Source organism: Lampetra planeri, chromosome 2 (assembly GCF_965212315.1).
Source record: "Lampetra planeri chromosome 2, kcLamPlan1.2.h2, whole genome shotgun sequence".
In the NCBI taxonomy this organism is placed as follows: domain Eukaryota; kingdom Metazoa; phylum Chordata; class Hyperoartia; order Petromyzontiformes; family Petromyzontidae; genus Lampetra; species Lampetra planeri.
The window spans coordinates 20,469,245-20,480,480 of NC_136108.1; the positions used below are offsets into that span (position 1 = coordinate 20,469,245).

The window sequence follows — 11,236 nt, forward strand, 5'->3', positions numbered from 1 at the left end:
TTATAGCCTGGTGGGGAAAGAGCAATAACATAATGTTACGCGTTTCGGTATTGTGGGCCACCTCCATGAGGCATCACTGAGGGCTATGATGCAAGAGTACGGTAACATATGCACACAATGTATATTTAATAGGCCTACACGACCAAGCAGCTTGTTCCCTTAATTTATGGATTAGAAGATGAAAAAAACCGAATGGAGAAGAAATGCCTCTTATCAATTTCGCACATAATTGGAAGATACTACAGTATTCAGGCATAATATAATCTGCGGATCGATTCTCATCATCCGTCATATAAATTGCAAAGCACACAGTTCAATCGATGTTAAATATATTTTAGGCCTATTAATCTACAAAATGTTTCATCCCCCTTCGATTCCACCAATGGGAGCACATTCATGAAACGTATACGCACACTTTCCTCTGGCATCAGACGCAAGCATGTGTAGGGGTGTTAGAGAGAGAGCCCGTTATGCATGGCAGCTTATGGCAAACAAACACAGTGGGCGGGGCTACGTGAGTGCACGGGGAGGTGCTCTCTACGACGTCCGCGCCAGGCACCCCGGGGGGGCTGATTCGGAGTTATGATCCCCCGGGGCCCCACCCCTCAGCGGGGGGTTGGGTATAAAAGGGGATGTATCGGAGGGCTAGGGAGTCTTGTTAAGCTAACCAGTGAAGACTTAAGACGTCTTAGCTAGAGCCCTGGACTCCCCTGGTTCGCCGTCCTTATCAGGGCCGAACAGGACCGAGCCAGCGGCGTGGTCCCGAGATCCAGAGCCGGTGCTCTTGTCAGCGCTGGTCTGGGACTCAGGGTACCGGGCCCGACTTACCAGTGTCGGGCCAGATAGCCTCCCCTAGCCCGTTAGAGGAGGACTAGGAGGCAGGCTAGAAAGTAGCTAGCGCGTGTATCCCCAGCTAGCCGGGTGAGGGGGCCGACACCCCCTCTAGAGTTGTATGCCACAACCGTGCTGTGTGTAATAAACCCGTGTGCCTCCAACTCCGGCGTCCAAGAGTCGTGAACTCTACTACACATGCAAAGTCTGCTTTGATAATCACCACTGGCGCAAAGGTTAGCGAGCAAATATGAACATTGACCCCCCCATCTCCGCCACTTCAAAACGATGGCACTCTCATCCGGCCCAAAAAGGGGAAGATCAAATAAGCTGCCACCGTATCAGCGTCGGTTACTTGTCTAACTTAACGGTGCAATTACTAATGTACGGCTGGCGCACAATACAAACGTTGCAAACAGGAATAAATCATGGTGCAACCTCTCTTCATTTTTTTGTTTTCATAAAGGGCAACAGTTGGTTTGGGGGTTAATATCGGGGGAAATGCAATTTTGCAACAACGACAAAAAACATTAAACAAGAATGGTATCTTTGTACCTTATTACCAAACAACAAACAGAGGGTTGTGATTAGTCCGGCAGCTTATGTGAAGGGAGGTGGGTTTACGTCTGTAATTCTGGTGTCACTCCACAGGCGCTCAAAACAACGCTCATGCAAAAAGCAACAGACATACTTTTGTGCGTACATAACTGCACGCGTCTTTTTAGCGGAATGTGCTCATGCTATGGACTGAAGCCATTTGCTACACAGGCTGAAAGGTCAACTCCGAGCTATGCCATCGTGAATGTAACCTACTCACTCATGGCTTCCCCCTCCCCCCAATCTGCATGCATTTTTCATTCACAACTTATTTTTGGCTTTCAGGCCAAGTAATGATCTGGAAACATTTTGACGTGTCAACCTCCGCCGTCCGACACAACCAAACAAGTGAAAGCATCACGTGCACGTGCGTTTGAATATGCCAATTATGAGTGTCGTTTCAACTCACTGGTAAGCTGAACAATGTCGTGACAACCGAAACGTAGCGATTTAGAGATGCCTTTCCACTGGAAACTGCGTCAACAACCTTCAGGTAAGTGAGAGAACATGCCGTCAGGGTGGTGAGATGACCATAATTTGGCTAGACCATTGCGCGGCCTCCTAACCCAACAATCAGGGTGCCGTGGTGGCGAGATGTTAACTACCTCACCTTGGAGTTTGAAAGTTCTCCCCATGGTCGGGTGGATTTTTCTCCGGATCCTCCGGTTTGTCCCTCCACATTTAGAATCAACATGTGTTTAGAGTATTTGGCTGCTATAAATTTGCACATAAGCCACTTCGGGGGGCTAACATTTGTGCCCAGATCGCTTCTGAAAAAGAGTTATATAGCTCAGGGAGGCCTTGCTTGGTAAAATAAAAAGGTTTTATAGTTTAGTTCATCAATTCTGAATAATAACATTGGCTGGGAAAACCGCAGGCGTTAACACGGTGCATTTCATTAATTCCTTTCAAACGAATCCCATTGTTAATTTCCACCAGTGAAAGTGACTGGAGAAGAGGCACTGAAGAGATGCACACAGGAAGAGAAAATGAGTAGCCAACCCCATGCAATAATGGGACTTCTGGCATAGAAGATCTTCCATACATTTTGGCCAAACCTTGCTCCAATAAAATTCAACAGATAACCCTAAAGAACATTCGCGCTCCTGAAATGTGTCCTTCGACAAAGACTAAGGTAGGCATGGATAATTCTGCTTACGCACGGTGATAGAGACTTGTGATTAAAGCCATGTAGTTACAGCACAGCATTCAAATCTGCTACTGGCTGATGCTTTTGAGTTTCAAGGATGCAAACTGTACAAGCCGTAAACCACATGACTGGCTTCATTCGGCTTTCAGAACCAAGCTGGCTATTTATGAACCAAAACTAAACGCCAGTCTGGCAATTGAAATCATTTCGGCACAAAATAGGCTTGAAAAATAAAAAGCGCTTTAAAATTGCAACCATTTAGGAAGGCTGAACACTTCTCGTAACACTACTTCGGATTGGAGCTGTTCTGCTATAATGCTATAGGTACAACATACAGTGTATACAAATACAAAGATCCCCTATGTAGCCTTTAACAGACTTTTGGAGCAAGTGCATTTAGAGAGCACCTATTAAGGCTAGCACGGGACACGACAGGGTGGGTGGCCAACACCATGCCTGGCCGTCTTTGTCTCCCCACGTGCTGATGTTTCCACACCACACCAGGTACTCATTTAAGGTGAAGTCAACCTAGGGGAGGCCAAGGACCGGTTCAAATAACCGCCACTTTTATTGGTAGTGAGCGTGAATCGAACTCTGGTGACCGGGTAATGCTAACCACTGTGCCACCGCTCCCCACAATACACAATGCAGAGTAATGTATTGTAGAGTACATATGCGGTTCACATTTTCATACTTTCTGTAAACTCATAAGGAATAATACACATCAAAGGTGATTTCGAGACACAAAAATGTACAATTGCGACCACTCAATCAGTACTCCCATCATGGCTTGCATGTCACGTGACATTGCCACACTGCATGTGTAATGTAGACCTTATTTTTTAGACCACAAACTCTGCTTGTTGCCATACGATGTATGTAAATTGTTGCAATCGGATGTATGTATGTTGAACTGCTTTCGCACCATACATAGCCAACCATGCCAATTGCCGATGATTGTGCTGATCGTGATGTTGGACAGCAGTACTGTATAAGCATGAGACAACCCAAAACAGAGGACTGGTTTCATCCTTGCAATTTATTTGCACCATCTCCTTTGTATTATTTATCATATACGTCATGCATTGCCCTTCTTGTATTAGCCCATAATGTTGGCTCTGTAAGCTTAATTGCAACATTAACATACTGTATTATGGATATGATTCACACAAATCTTGCGTCTCAACACATTTAAATCAATAATTTCTTTACGTTCCCAATGATGAGGCACGTAACGATTCACCCTCCCTCCCCTGCGCTGTTGATAAAGTGCCACTATTGGATTCTAGCACACACTGCCATCTCGTGTGTACTGCATCTTTGTATTGTACATTCCGTGCATTACGTCTCGTTCATTCTAAAGTACTGGCCTGCAGGTCGGTGCATGAGCGAACAGTTTGCATATAATTCACATCGTTCGCGAAGCCTCGAGCATCGGAATTCATTTCGATTGACGAACGGATGGATCGGTGCATGCCCAATGGTTAGCGGTGAGAACAACAGCTGAGGCTGATAACAGCGACGGCAGCGTGAGCGGCCGCTCTTCTGCTCTGCGCGTCGTCGATGACTTCGATGGCGAGGACGGTCACTGCCTTCGCCACGCCCGGTCGCCACTCCCAGGAGGACGGGCACGCGCACACAGTGCCCGCCAACAGTACGGATTATACAAGAACGACAGGCGAAACCTATAACAACGACGACGGCGGCGTGAGTCTGCCGCTGTTCTGCTCTCCGCGGCATCGATGACTTTGATGGCACGGAGAGCCGCTGTGTTCGCCACGCCCGGTCGCCACTCCCTGGAGGACGTGCGCGCACACAGTCTCCGCCACAGTCGCCTGTAGCAGCACACGGCTCTACACTAAAAACGAAACTCTGAACAATTTTTATTTCACATGTTAAGGCCCAATGAGCTGGATATCTTTTTTTCGGAAGCGACCTGGCTGTGACAAATGATTCAATGCGGGATATAATTGTTTTTTACACCTTTTTAAAAGAAATTTAAGTTGAGAGCTTTCTTTCATTGTTAATAAAAAGATGACAATCCATGTGAGGGCTAGAACTGGGGTGTTGGGCTGGGCCCCGAAGCACAACATTTTTATTTGGCCCAACCCAAGTTCATTCTCTTAAGAATCTAAAACTAAACTATTTGAATGTTCCCAGGTAAGGCCCACTCAGCTACATAGCTATTTTTAAGAAGGCATCTGGTTGTCACAAATGATAGCTGAACGAAGTGGGCTTATCATCATATGGACATTTACAGCAGCCAAATACTCTAAATGCACGTTGATTCTAAATGTGGATGGAAAACCCAGAAGATCCGGAGAAAAATCCACGCGACCACGGGGAGAACATGCAAACTCCAAATATACCGGTGTCAGGGTTGGAATCGAACCCACGACCTCCTGCATACAGCGGAGGGAGTTAATATTTCACCACCATGGTGCCCTAATGTGTTTTATCCGTGTCACAATCAATGGCAAAAAAACGTGCACGGACAGCAGTAAAATCTTCCACTTTAATTTTTTTTTGTTTTAGTGGCTAGAGTTGCTCATAAAAAGTCATATGATCTGCAATAATCAAGTTTTGTTGTTGTTGTGGAGAACATAAGGACGATTCTCCTCATTAACCAATTCACTCATGTGTGACAGGACCCTAAGACTGCCATGGATATTGCTGGAAGAAAAAAAGCTCATCTGTTACAACGTTGATGCAAACGTTGATGGACCGCCCAATTGAGGTTTCTTTCATCGATGGAAGGGAGTTGTGCACAGTTATTGCAGATAACAGGTTACGAATAATACGAGTGTTTATTGCTGGTAATTAGACAAGGCCACCTCCGCTTAAAAAGCCGACAGGAGTTTTACTGTATAGGCTTGCGTGGGAACGTAATTATGCAAAGAAAAAGATGCTTTACCCTTTCCGGCAAGAATACCGATGTTAAGATGTTCAAACACCAAATAGACACCCATCACAGGGCATCAAGTCCGCATTAACCACACATGCGTGTGGTAAAACGTGCACGTCTATTCTTTTTCTTTTCATCATCTTGAGACTGGAAATAATAGTCCCATAAAAACAACATCATTGCTCGTGTTGATATAATACTACCTTGTTGACATACGTGTGGGTGTCATTCACCAGCAGCAGCGTGAATTACGATGCATGAATTGCAATGTTTTATTCTAGTTCGTATCTAGTTTGGCAGCATTTCCAAAAATTAACTGTACTTTGCCGTATCCTGGACCTAGTATTTCAGCCGAGCCTCCCTTGAAACGAGACATTTCTCACTTAGGCTCCGTCCCGTCTGTGTGCGAAGATTGCGAATCAATGACCAAAATGATACCCGTTCACGTATAGCACAGAAGCTCATTCTGCAGCGCCTGCCACTCTGTACACAGCACTGCTCACAACACGTTAACTATATAGACCCATTAAGCTCTTTAGCTATTTTTTCAGAAGTCACCTGGCTATCTTAATTGATAGCCCCCCAAAGTGGTTTATCATGTGGAAATTTACAGCAGCCAAACACTTTTAACGCGTGATGTTGATTCTAAATGTGTAGGCAAAAAAAAGGGAGGTCCCTGAGAAAAATCCACGCAGCCACGAGGAGAACATGCAAGCTCCAAACACACAGGCGTCAGGGTCGGGATTCAAACCCCGACATCCTACATACCAGGCGAGATGTTAATGTAATAAAAGTGTGACATCACGTAAAAATGTACACGGACTTATTTTATGTTGCATGACTACTGTGGTCTTAATATGATACTGTTTTCACAAAGTATAGGATTCTCTATTGATCCAGTGTAAATAAAATAAAACCCATAAAAGTGGAAAACAAACTTTGAAAACCAAAACCAATGGTAATAAATCAGTCTTCTCAGCGCTCTGATTTATTGATGTCGGATTTACAAGCTACATATATGTTGCATACAGTATTAATATATATACGGTGTCATGCTAACATTCATTTGCCTTGCAGCAATTCAGCCCAGAACAGTCTCTGGCAGCTCAGCAATGGCACACTGCCTTGGCAGGCACGAATATAGATACACACACACACCAAACGACAAAGATCCCCCCCCCCCAATTAGCTGCACAGGCTCTAAAATGCTGAGAGTGACTCCCCATTAAATATGAAATGGAACACAAGGGGAGGTGTGGGCAGGCATTGTCTCCCCATCACTGAGTTTGGTCATGCACCAGGGTACTGTACTCGTTTTAAGATGAGTTAATCTCGGGCAGGCCCAGGAGCCAGTTCAGGTTCCAATCGGCACTGCTGTTGTGCATGAGCAGGAATGAAACCTGGGTGGATGGAATTGCAACAAAGTGGCCCAATTGACTGTGCCACTCACTGCTCCACACGCACACTTACAGCATGCACATTTAGCCGTGTGCTATTAAGGCAACAAAGACAACGATCCCTGTATAACCTATAGCAGCCTGTTGGGGCAAATGCTGTTCGCGAGCACCTAAGAAGGCCGGGTCGGTGCGCTAGGGGGTGGATGGCCAGCACCACACCCGACTGCCTTTATCTCCCCAAGCAAAAATTTGAAGGAAGAGACCCAAGACCAGTTCGGATAATTATGACTGGTGTTGGCCATGAGCAGGAATTGAACTCGTGTCACCGGGTTGGTAGCGCAGCACGCTAACCGTTTATCCACCGCTCCCCGCAAGGGGAAATGGTGGCTCATTCACATGCAGCATGGCGTTACGTGATGATTCGAAATGAGAATGTTAATTTTATTTTAATACAATCATCAATAACAATGTCACCGGCCAACTCTTTTCACACACTTGTAAAACGAACCGTGCCTTATAATTCCGAAAATTAGTCAAAGATATTTTCATATTTTGTGAATTTAATTAAGGCTTTTCTAAACTCGCAATCGATTACAACCTATGCTCAAAACGTAAGTCTTCACGAGATGCATGCAACCACATATGCATTCGAAAACAAGCTTGGCAAAGGGTTGGCAAACGTGGAACTGTGGTGGATTGCAATGCAAATTTGGAAGCCGTGATTTAACACAAAAGCCTAAATTCAGGCGTGGAGATACGTGTTCGCTAAATCTGCTATAGTATGGAATATAGGTATTCCCGCAAACAGATCCCCTGCAGCAAAAGCAAGTGATAAAATCACTATCGATTCCAAGTTCTGGGGAGAAGCATGCTTGCAAAGACGGTGCCTCTTGCGAAGAACAGATGCTTGTAAGAGTCGTAAATGGTCATGCATAACTGAAAAGGAGCCTGACATGAAAATTTACATATCTTTATCTTTTTATACATGTAGTTTTGTGTTTTCTAATTTTTAAAAGTCAGTGTTCCCATGCCTAAATGAGCATAGGCCAATGCTTATCTTTTGGGGGCCCAAATGCAGTTGAAGCAAACGCCACATTTCAATGTCCAGGGTCAGTCTCCCCATTACGAACGCTACATTAACTGCAAGGTATGGGTTTGTGTGTTTTTATGCAAGTGCTGTGTACTTGCACATACAACGATGTGTAGATAAATCATTGTTCATCGTGTATACCCGTAAGGTTTAGTTTTACACACAAGAGGTAACACGAGCCCATTCGCACCTTAAAACGATGGGCACAGGACACCCCGTGGCACTTGAGCGGAAAATTATCAGATTGTAAACATTCAATTTAAAAGAACAACAAAAACACAACTTTACTGTTTATAGTACACTGTGAAACAACACCTCATGCCGCACTATAAATTTCGACCAATGGAATATAATGTGATTGCCAAGCACGCTGGCAAAACACCAAAATCACTAGGTGTCTATGAGCTGTTTTCATGGTGACAAATGTGTGCCTTTTTTTGTTGCCAAACTGCAGAGTGCATATATTGATAAGGCCCTTGGGGCAGAAGGCAAGGTGTGCAATTTCACACAAGTGAGCTAATCGCTCGAACCAAAACTCCACCGACATAAAAGAGCCTCGAATAAGTGAAGCTGCAGCTCTCAAGAATGGCAGTAAAAAGCGTGTTAAAAGCAATTTATGGCATCGCAAGTGTTGTGGCACTTTGTGCAAGTCGACTCATGCAGTGGTGGGCTACCTGCGGTCTTGCAGGCCCACCTGCCCGCCCTCTGGAGCCACTCACGGTGGCCTGGTCTAAGTGTGTCAGGGTTACAAGGTCGCCCCCTCATTATACGCTCAAAGTGCTTGCCACAAATGTGAACCACAATACCTTGCCGATCTCGTCAAGGAGCATCAACCATCGCGTAAACTCCGGTCATCCTCGCAGCGGCGGCTTTTGGCTAACCGGCACACGAAGACGGGTCACTGCATCGTGCGCTTTCAGACGCGCTTCTGGAACGCTCTTCCTTCTGATATTAGGAAACCGCTAGAGCTATGCACTTTTAAATCTAAATTGAAAACTAATTTCTGTAGAACTGCTTTCTGTGTTTCGTATATTATCCTTCCCCCCGCACCTCCATGAGCACGGTTGGCAGTGTACGGTATGAAAGAAGTTCAACATATGTACATACATATGCATGGGGTCGTGGTTAATGCACTAGCACGATTTCAAGCTTGCGGCCCACTCAGGTGAAAGAGGGCTGCTCATGTGGCCCACTGACTTGTCCAGGTTGCCCATCACTGTTCTAAGGCGTCGCCTAAGGCTGCTGGTAGCGTAGGCTTCCGTAACAAAACACTTGAGCTTTACGTCATGTTTACATTTATACGGAAAGTAATAGAGTGATGGACTGCCCAACATATACGATTCAGATATTAAACTATCAATTTACAGCATTTCATTACGTTTAACCCTGAGTAAAAAAAATTGAAACTGGGCAGCAGACGGTCATGATTTAGTTTGTTTACACTAAGCTGCGTTATTGATGGAAGGGAACAGTAGCAAGTTGGCAAACGGCTCAACACACTAAATAACTGCTTAGACAGCACATCTTGATAACTATCAGACCCTTATCAGCCGTCAACTTTGCACAAACCAATCAGCTCAGTAGCTCAGAGCTCGTCCGTGAAATAAATGACACATCTCAGCCAGCTGTGTAAAATGACGAGAAAGCCAATAGAAAATTATTTTACACGCGGGCAGGAAACCAATTTGAAATGGTGGTAGGTAGTCCGTGTTGGAGTTTAACAAAGTGTAACAGCTAATAGTGCGGATGCCTGGCCACTTTCCAGCGGAACATTGGACCCAGAGCCAAGGGTGGCACATGCCTATCAGCAAAAACCTACAACCGCAGATGGCCTTCTGTGACTTGGAGAGGCCATGAGAATATTTATTTGTACTGGAGGAATCCGATGAGCTATAAAGCTCTTCTTCACAGATGTCCAGTAGGAGCACGAGGTCAGAACGTTGCAACAACAAACAATACAAAATCGCGATAGGAGTTCAAAGTATAGGAAAGGTAAACAAATCATTTAAACAAATATATACAAATATAACTAAACTATGTTTTAACTTAGCAGGCAAAGCCCACAGAGGTATTAACTTATTTTTGAGAAGCGACATGGCCACTACAATTGATAGCTCAACAAAGTGGCTTATCATGTGGGGCAGAGGCACATTTCATAATCGGGAAGCCCGTTGAGCAACTTTTAACTTGCACTGCAGCTTCTAAACCTGGCGGCGAGATAAGAACAATCGTGGCTGGAGGATGCATCGGTAGCCCGAGCTGGCTGCATCCGACGCTGACGCATTTTCGAGTAACCTGAACTCGACCGGGTCACCTTCACCGATGGTCGAATCCACAATCGTGTTTCTGCGCGTATCTCTGCAGTGGTTTGTACTAATGAGTGTTCTGCGCAGAGTACTGGAGTCTGCCATAGGAATGTGGAATTTATACCAATAACTCAGGTCTACCCATGGAGTTGAGGGGCCCGATCCGTGCTGATTTGAAGGCGGTGATGGAGTGATTGCTCAGAGCATTAAATCAACTTGAGGGTATAAAGCAAGCTCTTTAACGTGAATGTGACATTTCATTGAGGGGCTGCGTGTTACCTTGGTGTGATGTGGGACTGTTTTGTCATAGTTTTTTTGCTGCCTTGCCAAAGCTTAATTAATCGGACCCATATAAGTAATGTATTCATAATTTATTGATATGTAGTGATTTTGCTTATTACCATTTTATTTATTTTGCACTCCAATCCGATTTTTGCTGTTGTATTGTTTGTTGCTGTAACTTGCTGACCCAGTGCCCATACTGCCCCATCTGTGGAAAGAGCTTCACAGCTCATCGGGTTCCTCTAAACAAAGAGTCCGATCTCCTGCGTTGCAGCTCCGCGCAGACAGGCTGGAATTAAAGAGTGACATTTGCCGCAGCAATCAGCGTGCGGGTATTGTATTTGATGCAGGTCGTGTTGTGTAACACTGGACACTTGAGACCGTGGGTAATTAATAGACGCAACCGGCAGCTATATCAGGAAGCATAAAGGGGGCAGGGGCAGGCAACACAAACATAGGTGGCTGTAATTGCGGATGACATCAGACGCGACGATTTTTTTTTTCTCTGACGCTTGCTAATAAATGTCACGATTTGAATTCAACTTCCAAAAAAACAGCCATCCGGTCACCACCCCCCGTGCAAATTGGAACCTCGACAATGTTTAGAAAGCCCCCAAAAAAATCCCTGAAAAAAAAAACAAATAGACTGCAGCCTTAAACAGTTTCGAACACATGCCC

General features: G+C 45.0%; 1 protein-coding gene across 4 annotated transcripts in view; it reads right to left on the reverse strand.

The window, feature by feature from the left end:
• Positions 1-11,236, reverse strand: part of LOC144729575 (la-related protein 4-like) — a 92,533-nt gene that overhangs the window by 79,337 nt on the left and 1,960 nt on the right. The window lies entirely within an intron of this gene.